The sequence below is a fragment of the Peromyscus eremicus genome, chromosome 13 (assembly GCF_949786415.1).
Source record: "Peromyscus eremicus chromosome 13, PerEre_H2_v1, whole genome shotgun sequence".
NCBI classification, from domain to species: Eukaryota; Metazoa; Chordata; class Mammalia; order Rodentia; family Cricetidae; genus Peromyscus; species Peromyscus eremicus.
Window position 1 is genome coordinate 63010551 of NC_081429.1, and position 8729 is coordinate 63019279.

The window sequence follows — 8729 nt, forward strand, 5'->3', positions numbered from 1 at the left end:
GATTCTTGTTTGAAAAGACATTAGTTTATTTGATGGCAGTAGAAACAAAATCCATGAGGTTCATAGAAAATGTAATGAATGTCTTCACAGGTAGATCATCTTGCCATAGAAATTTTTGCTTCATACTGTGACCTAGTGCTCACACATACAAACATATGCACCCCAGAAATAACAACTTTAAAAACAATATAAGGAGTTACAATTTATGTAGATAATCGTTTTGAAAAGAATGGGAGTTTTACAAATAATATTCATAAATTTAAACATATTTATAGGTGAACCACATACATCTTATATATTTTCCCAGTCTAATTAACTTATAATATACTTTAAGTTGCTAATGTGAAGAAAATAGATAATAACAGCCCATATTATCCTTACTACATTATTTTATTCCTTGTGGTGACCAAGGACCTGACAAAAAGTAACTTCTTCAAGAAAAGGATTTTTTTGTTTTTTGCTTTTTTCTAAAAGTTCAAGGGACACAGTGCATTATGGCTAGGAATGCACAGAGGCAGGACCAGGCACTGTCTGCGGAGGCAGGGGGTTGCTCCATCACAGCTGAGTACAACAGGAAGCTGAGGCAGAGGACTGCTGCTATCCAGCTGGCTTTACTATTTTATTTGTTTGTATGTGGTGCTATCTGTATTGTATGTGTACACGGCGTGTGCCTTATGTACCATCAAGTGTCCTGCTTTGTCACTCTCTGCTTTATGCAGCTGAGACAGGATTTCTCACTGAACGTAGAGCTAGATGAGTGCCAGCAATTACTGGTGATCCTCCCACTGCAGTCCCCTGCGATTCAGGGGTTACAGGGGTGCGCAGACATGCTTTGGGTTTTTATGTGGTTACTGAGAATTTGAACCCAGGTCTTCATGTTCGCAGATCAAGCATTCTTACCCACTAAGTGATCATTAGCCCCTCATTTTTACCCTTTTAATGAATCCATGAGTGTAGCTCATCGTATGGTGCCATCCATATTGAAGGCTAGTTTCTCTACTCATGTAACTGTCTCTGGAAATAATCTCACAGATCAGCAGAAGATGGTGCTGTGGATATCACTTTATATAAATAAAGCACTGATTGGCCAGTGACCAGGCAGGAAGTATAGGCGGGACAAGGAGAGAGGAGAATTGAGGAAGGAGAAAGGAAAGAGAGACCGGCTGGAGCCACCACCAAGACAAAGAAGATGTAAAGTACCGGTAAGCCACGAGCACGTGGCAAAGTAAAGATTAATAGAAATGGGCTGAATATAAGAGTGAGAGCTAGACAATGATAGGCCTGAGCTAATGGCCAAGCAGTTTAAATAATGTAAGAGTCTGTGTGTTTATTTTATAAGTGGGCTCCGAAACTGGCAGGACTTGACGGTGGGAGCTGGAGAAAAATTCTCCAGCTACAAAATGGGATTCCATGCTCATGATACTTACTAATAAAATCAAGTTGACAACTAATATTAACTGTCTCCCCATCAAACATGGTAGTTTGTTTGTTTGTTTTTTACTTCCAATTATCACTACTGTTTGTGTACAGGATTAAACACATAGTGAGAACAATTGGTTCTGGTGTGTCACACAGCCAAAGTTAGAATTGTTAAACTTGTTCAGATTTAGAAATTTTCAACTAGACATCTGAATTGTCTTGAAGTAAATAAACTTGGAATAAAAAACATCAACTGGGGCTTGCAAGATGCCTGGTGGGTAAAGTCAAGTCAAATTACCTGAGTTCATCTCTGGGACCTACATGGTGAAATGATAGAACTCCTTCCTGAAAAGTTGTAACCTTCACACACATTATGGCAAATGCGTACCACACTGTAAAATAAATAAATGTAGTAAAAATTGTAATGAAGCTGTCATGGGAAAATATACACTGGGAAGTTAAATGCTTAAGCAGGGAGGGTTATTCGGGCTGTGTTGGAGGACATTCCAATTTCCAAGGTGAGTTGCAGATCAGACAGGATCAGAGTGAGACACTCTCTCAAAACAAACAACAGTCTTCTCCTAAACCAGTCAAAAAACTTAGACAAAGAGATGAGCCAGAGAATACATGTTTGCTTTCCTTTCAATACCTGATTACACTGTGGATAGTGTTATATGAGAACTGTCCAGGGGAAAAAGAATCTTAGATTCCTTGCAAGATTCTGAATCAATAACATATTTCATAGGCAATTTGGGGAATTTGGGTAGAGAATATATACGTAAAATTTGTTTGAATATATTTTTATTGAACTTCTGAAATGTAGTCTCTGTCCCACTCAAATATTTGGAATATTCTTTTTCTCTTTTATTGAAAATAGTTTTTGCCGGACGGTGGTGGCGCATGCCTTTAATCCCAGCATGCGGGAGGCAGAGGCAGGTGGATCTCTGTGAGTTTGAGGCCAGCCTGGTCTACAAAGCGAGTTCCAGAAAAGGCGCAAAGCTACACAGAAAAACCCTGTCTTGAAAAAACAAAAAAAAAAAAGTTTTCTTTTCATTCAATATATTCAGATTATAGTTCTCCCTCCTTGCCTTAGAAAACAGGCAAATTAAAAATCAGAACACATGTATTTTTACCACTGCACACTAATATCCTTACATGTTTTAACATTCTTCACATGTTGACCCTTCAGAAGCTTAAGTATTGAAGGAAGAAGCAGAGTGAACTGAAACACTTGTATTAGGTTATGCCATAAATTTGATTACAGGAAAACAAAACCAAAGACATAAAAAATAAAGACATACTTCTAAGTGCTGATTTTTACCTCCTTAGGTTCAATTTTTCTGTATGATAGTGATATGTACCAACAAAAGAATACATTTAATGTATATGTTCTTCACCATAGTTCTTGTGGTGATAGTTTATTTGTGTACCCCAATAAAGCTTATCTGGGGATCAGAGAGAAAAGCCAGCCACTATATTAAACATAGAGGTCAGGTAGTGGTAGCACATGCCTTTAATCCTAGCATTCAGATTAGAGATCCATCGGCTCTCTGTGAGTTCAAGGCCACACTGGGAACAGAGCCAGGGATGGTGGCACATGTCTTTAATCCCAGCACTAGTTAACCATAGAAGTCTGGAGGCCTGGACAGACAGACCAGAAGTGTTAGAGCTGGGCAGAAAAAGGAAATGATGAAGCTGGGAGGAGAGAGAAATTAAGATGGCAAGGCACAGAAAGGTATATAGGCATGAGTATACAGGAAGTAGCTCTCCCTTGGTCTGAGGATTTCCTAGGGGTAAAAACATGGCTGGCTTCTTTCTGCTTCTCTGATCTTTCAGTTTTCACCCCAATATCTAGCTCTGGGTTTTTTATTAATAATACCACCTAGCAATTCGTCTTACAAGTTCTAATGATTGTATCCTAATATATAGCCCTCTAATAAAAATAGAATGAATATTGTATCATATTTTATATGCTAGCATCCATTCATCATTAACTGTTATTAAATAATATTTATCTCTTCTGAGTGATTATTTTCAGTGGTGTAGGGACACTTTTGTGTTTCTGTCTTACAATATACAGGCTCATGTGGTATGGGTGGAGTACAGACAAGTAAAGAGATCCTAATATTTCCACACAAGACACACAACACAAAAGGTGCAAAATAGTCATCCGAAAGTCAGGAGAGAAGTCTCCAAACAGGATAGAATCTGCATCCACTGGAGAAGATATCATGCTGTGGGATGTTCTGTATGTCAAGTGTGTTGCTGATTGGTCAATAAATAAATCACGGATTGGCCAGTGGCCAGGCAGGAAGTATAGGCGGGACAAGGAGGAGAATAAAGCTGGGAAGTGGAAGGCTGAGTCAGAGACACTGCCAGCCGCTGCCATGACAAGCAGCATGTGAAGATGCCGGTCAGCCACGAGCCATGTGGCAAGGTATAGATTTATAGAGATGGATTAATTTAAGATATAAGAACAGTTAGCAAGAAGCCTGGTATGGCCATACAGTTTGTAAGCAATGTAAGTCTCTGTGTTTACTTGGTTGGGTCTGAGCAGCTGTGGGACTGGCGGGTGAGAGAGATTTGTCCTGTGGGCAAGGCAGGAAAACTCTAGCTACAAATGGCGTCCAACGTGTTGGCAAGAGTTTCCACCTAAAACCTGAGAAAAGATTCTAAAACAGAGCTAAAAACAGCTTCCTAATTGTCTCTCACCAATGAGCGGCAGCTGCCGGTTTGAGCTACTGGTGCATTCCTAGCATGCACTCTCGACCTGCCGTATGGCGGGAATGAGGCCTCTGCAAGTGGCACATTAAGCTGCGTGGTGGATTTAGCCTTTGCTAGTACAAAACAAAAAAAGAGGTTTCTGGGCTACAAGCTGCTTGGATAAAAGCATAGAGACCCACGATAGCTCCCAAAGCTGGTGGTAAACGCACCACCGCCATGTTGGGAAGCTGAGGTGGGCAGAACCAGCAGCCACAGCTGCTGCAGTTTAAAGCAATAGATTCACAATAAGACAGATTCAGATGTAATAGTTTGCAATGTGTGTAAAATATACGTAGGCTTGAAAGAGACAAAAAAGGTGATATATACAGTTATAGAAACAAATACATAGTTTTAAAAAATAAAGTCTTTAAAGAGACAGTAAAATTAATATAAAAAATAAGCCACGTAAAGATGAATATTACACAGAGAATCTGGATTGTGTTGTCTTTGGGATTTTTAACTGCAGAAAAACATTTGATTGTAAAAGCTGTTGAGTTATGCCAAAATGTATATTTTAAAGATACCTTGACTTCAAAATTTGGATGTAAGGATGTGTTGCTTTGGAAAGGAGACTCTGCTTTTGTTCCCACAGAAAGCAAGAGGCTATGGATTTGTTCCAGATTAAGATACATCATGTTTGACCAGCCAAGACTCCCTGAAAGATCTCCAATGACACCAAGGCCCAGATGATCCAACATCCAGAATGGTTTGAAGGCAACTGGCTCAGACAATACAGCCTCATGGACTATTCCATAATCCTAAAATTTTCTTTGTGTCCCCATAAGATACAGCACCCCCTTCCAGCAGGAAGTAGTAAGAGAAGCTATGTCCAAATTCCCAAATTATATGTAATTTTACTTTGTTAAGGTTAAAACCTTCCTTTTTGAAAAAAAAAAAAAAGAAAGAAAAGGGGAAGTGCTATGGGATGTTCTGTATGTCAAGTGTGTTGCTGATTGGTCAATAAATAAATCACTGATTGGCCAGTGGCCAGGCAGGAAGTATAGGCGGGACAAGGAGGAGAATAAAGCTGGGAAGTGGAAGGCTGAGGCAGAGAGACACTGCCAGCTGCCATGATGACAAACAGCATGTGAAGATGCCAGTAAGCCACGAACCATGTGGCAAGGTGTAGATTAATGGAAATGGGTTAATTTAAGCTACATAAACAGTTAGCAAGAAGCCCGCCATGGCCATACAGTTTGTAAGCAATACAAGTCTCTGTGTTTACTTGGTTGGGTCTGAGCAGCTGTGGGACTGGCAGGTGAGAGAGATTTGTCCTGACTGTGGGCCAGGCAGGAAAACTTTAGCTACAATATCATTTCTATTATTTTGGCTTTGCCGTTTGGCCTCTCAATGTACTAGAAATTTTTCCCCCCAAAAAAATGTAGGCTGCTTCTATAACAGGTCTAAAACTGTGGAAACAATTAGTTGGATCTTCAGATTCAATATGTAAAATTAACTATAAAGTTGGAAAAGTATGATGTGGAAATAAGACTTATATTGGAGAGAATATAAAATGTAGAAAGAAACCCTCCCATTTAATCTAGAGTGAACTGCCATCTTAGTTTTCGTAGGAATGTCCTGGTTTTATAATTGAGGTTCCAGGTCCTAGGAAATATGAAATCTTGGAGAAATTGGGACAATTTCCCTTCATTTTAGCCAGTCTACAAAGATTCTCAGAATTCAAAAGCATGATAATGTTTACTCTGTAAAGACTCTTTTTTTTCCTTTCTGACTCAGTGCTTGTCTTAGTGCCAGTCAGAAAAATTTAAAGATCAAAGTTCACTAGCCCAGCTGTTTAAACATGAGCCAAAGAAAAGAAGAACAACAACAGTAGATACAGCAAAGTGGGCCCTAGGCCTCAACCCTACAGAAATGACTAAAAGCAACTTAGGAATGCTGAGAGAAGAGATATGGTCTTCCTCGGGGAAGAAAACACTAGCCAGTTATCCAATACCAAATGGTCAGTCCTGAAAGTACACATGTGCATAATATTATGCATACTTAGTAGGTTGTATTTATGAACTTAGAAATGTACGTCTATGTACATACACACATATGTATGTAACAACAGTTACTGAAAAAAGGGCATGGATTTGAAAGTGAGCAAAGAGAGATATATGGGAGGTTTAGGAGGAAAGGAAAGGGAAGAGAAAATAATGTAATTATATTAATCTGAAATATAAAAAGAATTAATTTTTTTAAAAGGCATGGAGATGTACATTTGCAATCCTAGTGCTGGGAAGCTAACTGATAAAAAAAAAGTTCAACCCTTCAAAATCAAGTGAATATTCTCTTCCTTTGAGGTATTTTCTCTACTCTCTTAAAAGAGAATTATGTTATTCTACCAAGGCATATATCTCTAGTACTAAATTTGTGCCTTCTACATGGTACTATTATGCTCCCATGAAAACGCCTCCTGTCCCCAGAGCTTACTACCTTGAATAAAATATTTGTTTAAATGTCTGCATTTTCAAATTAGCTGGCCAGGCACCTATAAACAGGGATCATATGCTGTCCTTTTCATTCACCTGTGGCTTTCTATACTTTGATTGTTACCTAAATGAGTCTCCATTTATGTGACAAATGAAAAAAATGAAAAGAAATTTAGGAATGATAAAGGTTCTTGCAGTAGAGACACTTTCAACCAAAGAAACAAAAATTGTAGTAGTTTTGGAAGTCATGCATCTTCTAATTCACAATGGGATTCATATATTCTCCAACAGTGCAAAGCAGAATAAATCAATGTGGCACCAGAGAAACTGCCAGACACCATTTACAAAATGAAACTAATCAATATTTTTGTATAAGTGACTATTGACAATTTTCTATGTTGCATGAAATTAATTGTGAAATTATTGTTATACTTTGACAGATTTGTATGCAAAAAAAGAAACAACATGTTATTATTAATTAAATGATACTAAATTAGGAAAAATAAACAAAATAAACCAAGTTGAATTTTTAGGATGTGAGTAGATGAGACAAGCATGGAATAGTCTGTCATTTTTAGGACTCTGAGTAATCTTTGGAAAGGTTTATATTTGTGTAGGTGATGAGAAAGCAAATTTGAGTGCTCACTTCATCAGTATATATACTAAAATTGGAATTATACAGAAAAGATTAATGAGACCCTCATGCAAGGATAACACACAAATTTGTGAAGCATTTCAAATTTTTAAATAAAAATTTATGAATTCAACAGAAGCTACAGAGGCAAGCTTCATCAACAGAATACAAAAGATGAAAGTAAGAATCTCAGGCATTGAAGATCTGACAAAAGAAATAAATATATTGGTCAAAAAATCTAAAAAAAATCCTGGAACAAAACATTCAGGAAATCTGAGACACTATGAATATAGAAACCTAAAAATAATAGGGATAGAAGAAGGAGAAGAATCCCAGATAAAAGGCCCAAAAACACTTTCAAGAAAATCATGGAAGAAAAATTTGCAAACCTAAAGAAGAACATGCCTATAAAGGTATAAGAAGTAAACTGAACATCAGATTGGACCAGAAAAGAAAGTCCCCTTGCCACACAATAATCAGAACACCAAACATACAGAACAAAGAAAGAATATTAAAAGATCCAAGGGAAAAAGAAAAGGTAACATATAAAGGCAGACCTATTAGAATTACATGTGACTTCTCAATGGAGGCTCTAAAAGTCAGAGCCTGAACAGATATGCTGGCATTGTAAGAGACCACAGATGCCAGCCCAGACTGATATACCCTGTTGCAATATCCTTTGCACTGTGTAAAGATATGTCACTGTGATGGTTTAATAAAAAGCTTCACAGCCAATATCTAGGCAGGATTTCCAGGTACAGAGGATGATGGGAAGAAGAAGGGTGGAGTCAGGAGGAGATGCTAGAGATGCAGAGCAAACAGCACAGGCTTTACAAAGTAAAGGCAATCAAGCCACATAAAAGAATGTAGATTAAAAGATATGAGTTAATTTAAGTTATAAGAACTAGTTAGAAACATGCCTAAGCTATTGTCCAAGCTTTTATATTTAATGATAAGTCTCCATATCATGATTTGGGAGCTGTCAGGAGGGACAGAAAATCTGCCTGCAAATGGCACCCAACATGGGGCCACACTTGCCCACATAAGACCTGAGAAAGTTTTAAAAAAGGTTCCAAACACACAACATGGAGCCAAACATGGCTGCCTAGTCTTGGGTATCTCATGCTGTCCACAGTACAGAGACATGTCTCCTGGTGAGCTAGGATTGTGCCGTGAGCTAAGCCACATGGTAGGTTTAAGGTTTTGCTCATGCAAAAAGACAAGGTTACAGATACACAGTAAAAACAGATCCAGAGGGTGAAAAATCCTCTAAACAGGTTATTATAGTGTGTTTAAAAAATATGCATAGGCTTAAGGGAAAAAAATTAGTATAGACAGTTATAGAAAAAAGTAAATAGTTTAAAAATAATAGTAAAGTCTTTAAAGAGAGAGTAAGTAATAAAAAATAAACTACATAAAGATGGAAAATACAGGGAGTCTGGATTCTATACAGTATCTTATTAATGTTGGATTTTTTTAAA

General features: G+C 37.8%; 1 non-coding gene across 1 annotated transcript; it reads left to right on the forward strand.

Annotated features, from left to right (window-relative positions):
* The first annotated feature begins 7252 nt into the window (after positions 1 to 7252).
* Positions 7253 to 7359, forward strand: LOC131923756 (U6 spliceosomal RNA). Its single transcript, XR_009382689.1, has one exon. It is a non-coding gene; the product is annotated as a U6 spliceosomal RNA (small nuclear RNA).
* The last annotated feature ends 1370 nt before the right edge of the window (positions 7360 to 8729 follow it).